Source organism: Bos mutus, chromosome 10 (assembly GCF_027580195.1).
Source record: "Bos mutus isolate GX-2022 chromosome 10, NWIPB_WYAK_1.1, whole genome shotgun sequence".
Lineage (NCBI taxonomy): Eukaryota > Metazoa > Chordata > Mammalia > Artiodactyla > Bovidae > Bos > Bos mutus.
In genome coordinates, this window is record NC_091626.1 from 72595884 (window position 1) to 72610226 (window position 14343).

The window sequence follows — 14343 nt, forward strand, 5'->3', positions numbered from 1 at the left end:
ATAATATAATAAATATATTGTTGTTGTTGTTCAGTTGCTCAGTAGTGTCCAACTCTTGGCAACTCCATGAACTGCAGCATGCCAAACTTCCCTGTCCTTCACCATCTCCAGAGCTTGCTCAAACTCATTTCCATTGAGTTGGTGTGCCATCCAATCATCTTGTTTTCTGTCATCCCCTTCTCTTCCTGCCTTCAATCTTTGCCAGCATCAGGGTATTTTCTAATGAGTCAGTTTTTTGCATCAGGTGGCCAAAGTATTGGAGCTTCAGCTTCAGCATCAGTCCTTCCAATGAATATTCAGGACTGATTTCCTTTAGGATTGACTGGTTTGATTTCCTTGCAGTCCAAGGGACTCTCAAAAGTCTTCTCCAACCCCACAGTTCAAAAGCATCAGTCCTTAAGCACTTAGCTTTCTTTATGGTCCAACTCTCACATCCATACATGACTGCTGAAAAAGCCATAGCTTTGACTAGATGGACCTTTGTTGGCAAAGTAATGTCTCTGCTTTTAAATATGCTGTCTAGGTTGGTCATATCTTTTTTTCCAAAGAGCAAACATTTTTTAATTTCATGGCTGTAGTCACTGTCTGAAGTGGTTTCGGAGCCCAGAAAAATAAAGTTTGTCAGTGTTTTCATTGTTTCCCCATCTATTTTCCATGGAGTGATGGGATTGGGTGCCATGATTTATAGTTACTTGAATATTGAGTTTTAAGCCAACTTTTCCACTCTCCTCTTTCACTTTCATCAAGAGGCTCTTTAGTTACTCTTCATTTTCTGCTTTTAAGGTGGTATCATCTGTATATCTGAGGTTATTGATATTTCTCCCAGCAGTCTTGATTCCATTCTGAGCTTCATCCAGCCCAGCATTTCTCATGATATACTTACATGTACAGCATGTAAGTTAAATAAGCAGGGTGACAGTATACATCCTTGATGTACTCCTCTCGCGATTTGGAACCAGTCCATTATTTTATGTCTGGTTCTAACTGTTGCTTCTTGACCTGCATACAGATTTCTCAGGAGGCAGGTAAAGTGGTCTGGAATTCCCATCTCTTGAAGAATTTTCCGCAGTTTGTTGTGATCCACGCTGTCAAAGTCTTTGGCATAGTCAATAAAGCAGAAGTAGATGTTTTTCTGAAACTCTCTTGCTTTTTCTATGATCCAGTGGATGTTAGCAGTTTGATCTCTGGTTCTGCTTTTTCTGAATCCATCTTGAACATCTGGAAGTTCTTGATTCACATACTGTTGAAGCCTTGTTTGGAGAATTTTGAGCATTACTTTGCTAGTGCGTGAAATGAGTGCCAATTGCGTGGTAGTTTGAACATTCTTTGCCATTGCCTTTCTTTGGGATTGGAATGAAAACTGACCTTTTCCAGTCCTGTGGCTACTGCTGAGATTTCCAGATTTGATAGCATATTGAGTGCAGCACTTTGACAGCATCATTTTTTAGTATTTGAAATAGCTCAGCTGGAATTCCATCACTTCTACTAGCTTTGTTTGTAGTGATGCTCCCTAAGGCCCATTTGACTTCGCACTCCAAGATGTCTTACTCTAGGTAAGTGACCACACCGTCGTGGTTATCTGACTCATTAAGATCTTTTCTGTATAGTTCTGCCTATTCTTGCCACCTCTTCTTAATATCTTCTGCTTCTGTTAGGTCTATACTGTTTCTGTCCTTTATTCTGCTCATCTTTGCATAAAATGTTCTTTGCATGATATAAATATATATATCATGATAAATATCTTTACCATAATTATAGCCAGTAATAATGTGATATCATCAGCCTTATTATACCTGTTTTTTTCTGTTTTTGGTATGTCTAGAAGCCTAGTAGACTACTTCAAGAATATGGTGTCCTGAATTGACCTAAGGAGTTTAAAGTGGTGAGGTCAATAGTTATCAGTCTGGGTAGATGAACTCCTAATATACTGACTCAAGCTGCCTCATGTTGCCTTTGATTTCCATGTGCTATATGCATTTCACCACCCCATTCTTTTATAATGTTATCTGTAATATGCAGGAAAGCAGTCTGACTTCCATCTGAATGAAATGCTTTTGATAATCCTTTGTTTTTCCTTTCTAGGCCTTGAATTTACCAATTCTTCTGGAAATTCTACTGTGAAAATATAAAAAAAAACTATTAAAATTAAAATTTATGTATTACACATTTCACCCAATTATAGTATACGGTTCAATGGTTTTTAGTATATTCATGGAATTATGCAGCCATCACCACTATTTAATTTCAGGAAACTTTTTAATACCTGCCCCCCAAAGAAATCACATATCCGTAGTAGTTGCTTCTCATTTCCTCCAAATATCCTGAGCCCTAGCTATGCACTGTACTGCACAGCCATTCCTATCTGTTTCCTTCTCCTTGCATCTCTGTATTCTCTGAGACACAACAGTATTGAAATTAAGCCAGTTAATAATCCTGCACTGGCCTCTAAGTGTTCAAGTGAAAGGAAGAATTGCATGTATCTCACTTTACATCAAAAGCTAGAATGATTAAGGTTAGTGAGAAAGGCATGCTGAAAACTAAAATAGGGTGAAAGTAAGGCTTCTTGTGCTAAACAGTTAGCCAAGTTGTAAATGCAAGAAAAATTTTTCAAGGAAATTAAAAATGCTACTCCAGTGAATACATAAATAGAAAGTAAAACAGCCTTATTGCTGATATGGAGAAAGTTTAGTGGTTTGGGTAGAAGATCAAACCAGCCACTACATTCTCTTAAGCCAAAGCCTAATCCAGAGCAAAGCCCTAACTTTATTCAATTTTGTAAAGGCTGAGAGAGGTAAGGTAGCTTCAGAAGAAAAGTTTGAAGTTAGCAGAGGTTGATTGATAAGGTTTAAGGAAAGAAGCCATCTTCATAACATTAAAAGTGCAAGGTGTACCAACAAGTGCTAATATAGAAACTGCAGTAAGTTATCCAGAAGATCTGGCTAAGATAATGAATAAAAGTGGCCACTAACCTATAGACTTTCAGTGTAGACAAAACAACTTTGTATTGGAAGAAGATGCCATCTAGGACTTTCATAACTAGAAAGGAGAAGTCAGAGCTGGGCTTCAAGCTTCAAATAGGCTGACACTTATTAGGGTTTAATGTAGCTGGTGACTTGAAGTTGAAGCTGATACTCACCATTCTGAAAATCCTAGAGCCCTTAAGAATTATTCCAGATGTACTCTGCCTGTGCTCTGTAAATGGAACCCAAAGCCGAAATCACTGCACATCTATTTACATGGTTTACTGAATACTTTAAGCTTACTGTTGAGACCTACTGCTCAGAGGAAAAGATTCCTTTTAAAATATTACTGGTCATTAACAATGAGCTCTTGGGCACCTAGTCACCCAAGAGCTCTGATGAAGATGTGCAATGAGATTCATGTTGGTTTCATGCTTGCTAACACAATACCCATTCTGCAGCCCGTATATCAAGATGTACTTTAGACTTTCAGGTCTTATTCTTTAAGAAATATATTTTGTAAGGCTATAGCTGCCAGGATAATGATTCCTTTGATAGATCTGGGTGAAATAAATTGAAAACCTTCTGGAAAGGATACACCATTCTAGACGCCATTAAGAACACTTGTGATTCATGAGAAGAGGTCAAAATATCAACAACAGAGGTTTAGAAGGAGTTGATTGCAAGCCTCATGGATGACTTTGAAGGGTTCAAGACTTCAGTGGAGGAAGTAATTGCAGATGTGGTAGAAACAGCTAGAGAGCTAAGAATTAGAAATGGAGCCTGAAGATGTGACTAAATTGCGGCTATCTTATGATAAAACTTGAACAGATGAGAACTTACATCTTATGAATGAGCAGGGAAAGTAGTTTTCTTGAGATGAAATCTATTCCTGTTAAAGATGCTGTGAAGACTGCTGAAATGATAGTAAAGGATTTAGAATATGACATAAATATAGTTGATAAAGCAGTGGCAGGGTTTGAGAGGATTGACTACAACTTCGAAAGAAGTTCTACTGTGGGTAAAATCCTATCAAACAGTATTGCATGCTACAGAGAAGTCATTTGTGAAATGAAAAGTCAATCAATGAGGCAAACTTCATTGTCTTATTTTTAGAAATTGCCAAAGCCACCTCAACCTTCAGCAGCCACCACCCTGATCAGTCGGCAGCCATCTACATGGAGGCAAGATCCCTCATCGGCAAAAATATTATGGCTTGTTGAAGATTCAGATGATGGTTAGCATTTTTTAGCAATAAAGTTTTTTTTTTTGGTGTATTTGAACATTATTAAATAGGTTTTCTCTTGTAGACACTTTATTTTATAAATAACAATAGGTATAAGTAGTAGTATTAAAGTAGTGTGACCTATGAAGTTTGTAGACATTAAAAAAAAGTTTGGAGTAAATTATATAGATTAAAAAGTTTGAAATATGGCAATAAAGTATTTTTTAATTGAGGTATGTACATTGTGCTTTTAGACATGCTATTGCACATTTAATAGACTTACAATATAGTATAAACATAACTTTCATATCCACTAGGAAACTAAAAATTCATGTGACTCGCTTTACTGCAGTATTCCCTTGTTTGCATTGGTCTAGAACTGAACCCACAGTATTTTGGGGGTATGCCTGCATATGTTGAGAGTTAAGGTATAGTAGGGCTTCTTAGGTGGTGCTAGTTGTAAAAGAACCTGCCTGTCAATGCAGGAGACATAAGAGGGTTTGATCCCTGGGTTTGGAAGATCCCCTGGAGAAGGGCATGACAACCCACACCAGTATTCTTGCCTGGAAAAATCCCATGGACAGAGAAGACTGGCGGGCCACAGTTCATAGGGTTGCACAGAGTGGGACATGACTTAAGTGACTTAGCACAGCCCAGCACAGAACGTTTTAATGCTGGTAGACAAAGCAACTAACTAATTTATTGTCTGAAAATTTCACCTTTAATTATTATTATTTTTGATCCCAGAGTCTCAACTCCAAATAGTCATGGTTCTGCAAGAAATATCCTTTTACTTTATTGGAATTTTGTAGAAAGGGAGGAAATTTGTCTCAAAATGAGAACAAACAGATATGGCTTTGTTTTTCTCTGGGGTGTCCAAGTCTCTGAAATTATCTCTTCCATCGAGTTTGCTCAAGAGTTTCTCTACATGTCATTATTCTGAATAAGTCATTTAGATTGGTTGTGACTGGAAGCTGTTGTGAAAACCGTTTTATTGTCAAGGAACTTCCAGATTGGCTGGATGGAAAATCTTTGTTAGCAATAAAGTATAAAATCTGAGAGGAGTTTTTGACTAGGCTGAAAGGCATGAGTAACTCTAGGTGAAACCTAAAAAGTAAGGATTTACCCTAGGCAAAACTGAAGAGTAAGAAAACTGTCTTTGAAAAATCAACACCTGTTTTCAGAGTTTTTCTGTTCTCATATTCACTCCATCTCTTTCAGACACCTCTTGTTTTCTTCTTGTCCTTTTGGATGCCCAGTGACCTTGGTCTGAATTGCTTACTTGTCTTCCCTCTTTCAAACTTAAAGGGAACTGAATTCCATTCCCTCATGGTGGTGTGCTAAATAAATAAACCACTTCAGACATCGATGTTTACAGATATTATTGCATTAATATATTGACCTTAAGAGTACTATTAAAAAAAATCACTATCTTAAGCAAAAAGTGTGACTACATTGAGCATTTCATGTATTGACATGTGTTGAGAAGAAATGGATGGAGTGGATCTTTTTGGAACTTCTAGGGACATCATCATATAGGCAAGACTGTGACTGCATGTAGGGCATTTAGAAAAGTTGAGGGTATAAGCACACACCTGGCATGTAAAGGGGCAGGAGGGTATCAGTTTATACTAGTGTCTTGCTCTCTTTTTCATGGTTTTACTTCCCTCTTGTATAATTTCAGACGTATTGTTTCAGATTGTTATCTTGGGATGTCTTATTGTGTCTGCTGATTCTTTCTTGTGGTGGATCATTTCCTTGAATGCTTGTAAGTTTTTAATTGTGAGTCCATCTCCTTTTTCTGAAGGATTCTGTGAGGTCTTGGCTGTACAAGTGACCTTCAGTTTCACATTTGTTTCTGCCAGATATCATAGGGCCATCACTAGCCCAAGACCTCAACTGCAGGAAAAGGTTCATTTCTTTGTCATCTCTTTGAGGTAGAGGATGCAGTTTTTCACCCTCTCTTTCACTGAGGTGGCCACTCTTGAAGGATTCTGGCTTCATGCAAGGATTTCATTCCAACTACCTGCTTCAAGGAGTGTCCAGCCTCATTCAGTTTGTGTGTAGCTGTAGAAACCCAAAGTTAACTGTTAGAGCCTATTTCCTGATCTGAAAATCGCCCCTCAGTGCAAGCTCTTCTGTCTTTCTTTTAGGCAACTGGAGATTTCCCCTTTATTTCTTATAAGGTTTGCAATGAATTTAAAGATCTCTTTTGTTTTATCCAATACTTCTAGGTGTTTGTAGCAGTGTTCTAAGTTCTGTCATGGAGCCAGAATTGGAAGTTGGAGAATTGTTGTATTGTTCAGTAACTCAAGTCATGTCTGACTCTTTGTGAACCCATGGACTGCAGCACGCCAGGCTTCCCTGTCCTTCACCATCTCCAGAGCTTGCTCAAACTCATATCCATTGAGTCAGTGATGCTATCCAACCATCTCATCCTCTGTTGTCCCCTTTTCTTCCTCCCTCCAATCTTTCGCAGTCTCAGGGTCTTTTCCAATGAGTCAGCTCTTCGGATTAGGTGGCCAAAATATTGGAGCTTCAGCCTCAGCATCAGTCCCTGCAATGAATGTTCAGGATTGATTTCCTTTAGGATTGACTGGTTTGATCTTGCAGTCCAAGGGACTCTCAAGAGTCTTCTCTAACACCATAGTTCAAAAGCATCAATTCTTCAGCACTCAGTGTTCTTTATGGTCTACCTCTCACATCCATACATGACTGCTGAAAAATCCGTAGAGATCTTTGTTGGCAAAGTAATGTCTCTGCTTTTTAATATGCTGTATACGTTTGTCATAGCTTTTCTTCCAAGAAGAAAGTGTCTTAGTTGGAGAATAAGCAAAACATATTAAAATAGAAGGTGGAATGATTGCTAGATTTGATTTTAGGAGATCAGATCAGATCGGTCGCTCAGTCGTGTCCGACTCTTTGCGACCCCATGAATTGCAGCATGCCAGGCCTCCCTGTCCATCACCAACTCCCGGAGTTCACTCAGACTCACGTCCGTCGAGTCAGCGATGCCATCCAGCCATATCATCTTCTGTCGTCCTCTTCTCCTCCTGCCCCCAATCCCTCCCAGCATCAGAGTCTTTTCCAATGAGTCAACTCTTTGCATGAGGTGGCCAAAGTAGTGGAGTTTCAGCTTTAGTATCATTCCTTCCAAAGAAATCCCAGGGCTGATCTCCTTCAGAATGGACTGGTTGAATCTCCTTGCAGTCCAAGGGACTCTCAAGAGTCTTCTCCAACACCACAGTTCAAAAGCATCAATTCTTTAGTGCTCAGCCTTCTTCATAGTCCAACTCTCACATCCATACATGACCACAGGAAAAACCATAGCCTTGATTAGACGGACCTTTGTTGGCAAAATAATGTCTCTGCTTTTGAATATGCTATCTAGGTTGGTCATAACTTTCCTTCCAAGGAGTAAGTGTCTTTTAATTTCCTGGCTGCAGTCACCATCTGCAGTGATTTTGGAGCCCAGAAAAATAAAGTCTGACACTGTTTCCACTGTTTCCCCATCTATTTCCCATGCTACCATAAAATGGCATTAGCTCAGAATAGGGAAAATAAAAAAGTGGATGAGGAAATAGAGCTTAAGAAGGTTTAGGAATCTAGTCTAAAGAACATTAAGAGTATATATGTTGTGTGTTTAGTTGCTAAGTCATGTCTGACTCCTCTGTGACCCCATGGACTGTAGTCACCAGGTTCCTCTGTCCATGGGATTTCCCAGGCAAGAGTACTGGAGTGGATTACCATTTCCTTCTACAGGGGATCTTCTAGACCTGGGGATGGAACTTGTGTCTCTTGCATTGCAAGCAGATTATTTGCCACTGAGCCATTGGGACTTCAAGTAAGTTTTTATTGAATAGATGAATGAGTAAAAGTTGTATGCTAGTTACTTTACACTCATAAAACATAAAAATTTCTTTTTCCTTCTAATCCCATAGTTCCTGGGTATCTGAGAATGTAGCTCCTAGGTCAGATGCAGAACCTACAACTTTGGGGGTTGATAGGATGGAGGTTGGGGGCACACTTGGGATTTTTAGCCAAAATAGCTTTAAACCCAACTTTAGCTATTATACTGTAACTAGTGCTATACCTAGTATAGCTTCTCTGGTTGCTCAGTTGGTAAAGAAACTGCTTGCAGTGCAGGAGACCAGGGTTCAATCCCTGGGTCAGGAAGATCCTCTGGAGAAGGAAATGGCAACTCATTCCAGTATTCTTGCCTGGAAAACCCCTTGGACAGAGGAGCCTGGTGGGTTATAGTCCATGGGGTCACAAAAGTTGGACACGGCTTAGTGACTAAACCACCACCACCAGTGCTATACGTATTGTATAACTGACTATCTCCTAGCCAACTCCTTTTCCTAGACTTAGGTCAATTAATATATTACAGGAATTAATTATGTGGTCTTGATTTGTGTTAACACGTTTAATTCTCCTCAAATTCTACCACAAAGCTAGGGTATTATAAAGCATTACTGACAAAAGGAAAATAAGTGTAAATAAAGCTTCCTTTAACACACTGTAAGGCATGACCAAGATTCAGTAAGCCAAAAGTGTAGCCCTGAACCCTGTCAATTAACATCTCCTTCCCCACAGTATGTACACACACTCACACACACGCACACACACACACACACACACACACACACACACAACACAAAGGATTTCTTTCAGGAGGCTTCTAGAAACAAAAACACTCAGGAATTTTGTTGTTTTCTTTTGCTTTTGCATTTATAAGCAATTCCCAGGGAAATGCCTTCAAATGGTCTTAAGCAATATTTCAGTTGGTGGCCACACTTGATTCTGAAGAATGTTGGGAAACTTTTTTTTTGGCCTGCACTGTATATTTGCTTCACCAAATCTGAGACACTCTGAAAAACTTTCAGTTTAATCTTAACCACTGATGTCTAGGCACCTTCCCACTTAAAATAAATTTCTAACAATGGTTTAACTTCAATTGTAGAATTCAGTTTTTTTTTTAATTAATATTTTTTCTGATGAAAGTTTCTCTTGAGGAGCAAAATTACAGAGATAGAGGCAAAGCATGAAACGTATATACACTTTCTCTTTCTGGCTGCCTCACTTTTTTCTCCTTTGAGAAGTTTTAAAAATACAGAAAAATATTAACAAATTATAAGCCCACTATTCAGAAATAATAAATGGTAACATTTTGTCATACTTGTTTTTTGTTGATTAAAATGTCACAGATAACATGAATCTCCCCTTGTGCCTCTTCTTAGCCCACTACCCCTGCTTCCCCATCTTTTTAGCGCTGACGGCTACATTGAATCAGGTGTCCAGAATAATCTTCCTCTCTATGTCCTGGTGGTACTGCTTGATGCTGGCCTGTGATCATGTTTTTGTCAGTTGACGCTTAGTCGATAGCTATTACATGGATAGATGACTCCGTGTGCAATGTTAATTGCCATAGGATGGTCACATTATCTAGGAAGACAATATACATGGGCAGTTTAGAAAATTCTTAAAGGGTCTTCAAAAGACAAGCAGGGTTTAGCTAATGGGAGATGGATGCTACCCATACAATATAGGTGCCCTTGACTTACCTGCCAAATCGTAACTGCCAATCAAGAATACTGCTTTAGCCTTATATGTACACTGGATTTTGTAGTTTACAACAATACCACATTATTCCAATCATAATATGAATTATGAAACAGTGTAGGGACAATTTTCTGTTTTCACTTTCTCAACTCATCCTCTCCCTCTAACAGTACTGCTCTCCCTTAACAATGCATGCGCACCCACTGGTGAACTTTCCTTCTAGTATTTATGAGGGGCTCTTAACTGCAAATAACAGAGTTTATTGTCAAAAGAAGACACAGCCATAAAGGTATTCTAGAAAGAAAAACATTTTGTTTACAAAGGTGGATTGCAAGGGAGTTCAGGTTTTTGAAGGACTGGCTTCCCAAATGAAATACACAGCAAACAGTTATTTTTAAAAAAGCAACCACAAGATTGGGCTTCCCTGGCGACTCAGTGGTAAAGAATCTACCTGCCAATGCAGGAGATGCAGGTTCTCCCTGGGTGGGGAGATCCCCCGGAGAAGGAAATGGCAACCCACTCCAGTATTCTTGCCTGGGAAATCCCATGGAGAGAGGAGCCTGGTGAGGTACAGTCCATGGGGTCGCAGGAGAGTCAGTCAGACACGACTTAGCGACTAAACAACCACCACAAGATTACCATGTTTACAGTTACTCTGCTCACAGTTAACTCACGTGAGTGTTGTAACCTCAAAGATTATGTCATATCTTCAGATATGTCATATGTGTGTCATATCTTCCTGGGATCCTATTTCCCTGTCTTCAGTGATTAGTCAAAGAATGGGTCATGGGATCTAAGCTTGGTCAATGCCACTGGTGTAGAGAACCCCTCTTTTCCAAAGGGACTGCTGAGCAGAGATAGAGGAAGCTGATCCGTAGAGAATGAGGGTAGAGGTGAGGGTGAAAGTAAAAGAGGTGACTGTAAAAGTCAATAAAATTGCAAAACAATAAAGTTATTGTTGCTGAGTTGGTAATTTACAGGAAAGATTCACAGTTTCAGTTATTTTGGGGACCAGAGCTAGACAGTGTGATCCTGGATCTTTTTATTGTCTTTATTTTGGGGGAGTGGTGGGACTCAGAGAGCAGACGTATGTTTGTTTACTCCTGACCAGGTGATATAATATGCACATTCTTGCATAATGCAACAGTGCAAGGTGTTAGTTTTTCTTCTACATGAAACTAGCCTATTATTGATGATGAGGAAAGAAATTTCCTTCAGGATATTAAGCTGCTTACAAAATTTATGGGATTCAGGGAACCAAGCCTGAATGCTACAGGGCTGGGACCTTATCAGGAAATATGCAAAGCATACCACTAATTCTAGCAGAAATGAAGCTGTTGTTGTATACCATTAGTGATGTAGAGATTAGACTCTAGAACCCTACGACATAGCTGGCCGTGAAGGACCAAAGGCATCTGTCATTCTCCTGTACTTATGAGAAAATCTGATGACTGCACCAGCCACCACCTCACTTTAATCATGTCTGCTTTTCTTGGGAACATCTGCTGGCCAGAACTTGGATATAAGCCTGTGCTCTAACTGCAAGCCTGTCTGAAAAAGTATTTTTAGCTTTCCAGCCTTTGTTGCAGAGGGTAGCAGATGGTTGGAAGATTATGAAATGAATATTTAGTGAACCAAACTGTAGTATCTACCACTTTCTACTTTGTGCGGTTCCTTATATGATAGCCCCTAACAGTACTCTGCTTGACTCCATGCAATCTGGGAGACAGTGAAGGGCACATGACCCAGGCCTTGCTGGTCCCGGGATCCTATTTCCCTGTCTTCAGTGATTAGTCCAGGAATGGGTCATGGGATCTAAGCTTGGTCAATGTCATTGGTGTAGAGAACCCCTCTTTTCCAAAGGGACTGCTGAGCAGAGATAAAGCAAACTTATCTGTAGAGAATGAGGGTAGAGGTAAGGGTGAAAGGAAGGAGGAGGGTGACATAAAAGCTATCCTGGTGATACTGTGTGAGTCTCTGGAGGTTCAGAAATTGTGTTCTCCAACTACATGAACCCAAAACACCCAGCATCTCCCATTTTGCATCAACGTCTGTGAGTTGGCTTCTTGTCATGCACGACAGAAACATCCTGCTTGATTCATGTAGTATTGCCATCACCATTCATATCCTGCATTTGTGTAAACAAGTTCGGAGGGGAGTGACATGCGTGTGAGCATGTTCTCACAACCAGGTAGGGCCTAACGCCATGAATGTCTGAAGTCCAGGAAAGAAGAGCAGCTGAGACCCAGAGCCCTGAGTTGCATAAGAGCCAGAGACAGGCTGGCAGCTGGAGAGATGCTCACGTACATTGAGAGTGACTCTAAGTCTAGCAGTGCCAGAGGTCAGGAGTGGAAAATAAGCCCAGGAATGTAAAAGAGGCTGAAAGCTGCCTGTGCGTGTACAGGGGCAGAAGCCCAGAGGAGATTCTATTGGACCAGGAAATACAGTGACATTGGTTCTGAATCAGCACAGAGCTTCTGTTGCTTTTTCTCTCTCAGTTAAACATTGCTTTAAAAATCAAGTTGCTTATACATAAATAACTGTTAGTAGTTAGTTAACATAAAAATTTAATTCCTAATATAAAAATTTAGAAGCTAGGAAAAAAAAAATCTGTGTTAGAAGAAGGAAAAATTACCATTGGTAGATGGAGCCTCCCAGGAGATGATGAGCTCACCAGGTTCTGGGTCATAAACTGGCTTCTGCTTCCTGAGTGTTTACAGAGCTTCTGGGGAGGTCAGAGGGCAAGGCTATGGCTGAGTCCCAGGAAACAACACCCTCACCACAGTTAGCTGTGGCGTGTAGTTGGGGTCCTGGACACTTGACAGGTATATGGTTGGGGAAATGAGCTGCTCCATGTTTTCTGCTTTAAATTTCACATGGCCAGTGTCCTGCTCTCATGACTGTTGCAGCAGATCACTTCTGTAAGGGGTGAAATGAATGTCCTCCATTGATCCAAGCCCAGGACATGGGTGGGACAGTGGGAGGTTTGTCAGCACAAAGTCCAGGCATTCAAGTGCAGGGAAGAACCTGGGCCAGATCCATGTGGGCATTGTCAAGCTAAACAGATAATACATAAGTTCATTTTCTGAGTCTGTGAGTCTGTTTCTGTTTTGTGAATAAACTCATTTGTATCATTTTTAAGACTGTATATAAACTATATCATATATTTGCCTTTCTCTGTCTGACTTACTTCACTTAGTATGATAATTGCCAGGTCCACCCATGTTTCCACAAATGGCATTATTTCATTCTTTTTAATGGTTGAGTAAAAGAAATCCAAAAAAGCAAAATGGCTGTCTGAGGAGGCCTTACAAATAGCTGTGAAAAGAACAGAAGCGAAAAGCAAAAGAGAAAAGGAAAGATGTACCCATTTGAATGCAGAGTTCCAAAGAATAGCAAGGAGAGATAAGAAAGCCTTCCTCAGCAATCAATGCAAAGAAATAGAGGAAAACAATAGAATGGGGAAGACTAGAGATCTCTTCAAGAAAATTAGAGATACCAAGGGAATATTTCATGCAAAGATGGGCTCAATAAAGGACAGAAATGGTAGGGACCTAACAGAAGCAGAAGATATTAAGAAGAGGTGGCAAGAATACACAGAACTGTACAAAAAAGATCTTCATGACCCAGATAATCATGATGGTGTGATCACTCACACTCACCTAGAGCCAGACATCCTGGAATGTGAAGTCAAATGGGCCTTAGGAAGCATCACTACGAACAAAGCTAGTGGAGGTGATGGAATTCCAGTTGAGCTGTTTCAAATCCTAAAAGATGATGCTCTGAAAGTGCTGCACTCAATATGCCAGCAAATTTGGAAAACTCAGTAGTGGCCACAGGACTGGAAAATAGCAGTTTTCATTCCAATCCCAAGGAAAGGCAATGCCAAAGAATGCTCAAACTACTGCACAATTGCACTCATCTCACACGCTAGTAAAGTAATGCTTAAAATTCTCCAAGCCAGGCTTTAGCAATACGTGAACTGTGAACTTCCAGATGTTCAAGCTGGTTTTAGAAAAGGCAGAGGAACCAGAGATCAAATTGCCAACATCCCCTGGATCATCAAAAAAGCAAGAGAGTTCCAGAAAAACATCCATTTCTGCTTTATTGACTATGCCAAAGCCTTTGACTGTGTGGATCACAATAAACTGTGGAAAATTCTGAAAGAGATGGGAATACCAGAACACCTGACCTGCCTGTTGAGATACCTGTATGCAGGTCAGGAAGCAACAGTTAGAACTGGATATGAAACAACAGACTGGTTCCAAATAGGAAAAGGAGTACGTCAAGGTTGTATATTGTCACCCTGTTTATTTAACTTATATGCAGAATACACCATGAGAAACGCTGGGCTGGATGAAGCACAAGCTGGAATCAAGATTGCTGGGAGAAATATCAATAACCTCAGATATGCAGATGACACCACCTTATGGCAGAAAGTGAAGAAGAACTAAAGAGCCTCTTGATGAAAGTGAAAGAGGAGAGTGAAAAAGTTGGCTTAAAGCTTAACATTCAGAAAGCTAAGATCATGGTATCTGGTCCCATCACTTCATGGGAAACAGATGGGGAAACAGTGGAAACAGTATCAGACTTTAT

General features: G+C 40.0%; 1 protein-coding gene across 2 annotated transcripts in view; it reads left to right on the top strand.

Annotated features, from left to right (window-relative positions):
* GPR176 (G protein-coupled receptor 176) overlaps window positions 1-14343 on the top strand; it is a 123094-nt gene that overhangs the window by 5106 nt on the left and 103645 nt on the right. The window lies entirely within an intron of this gene.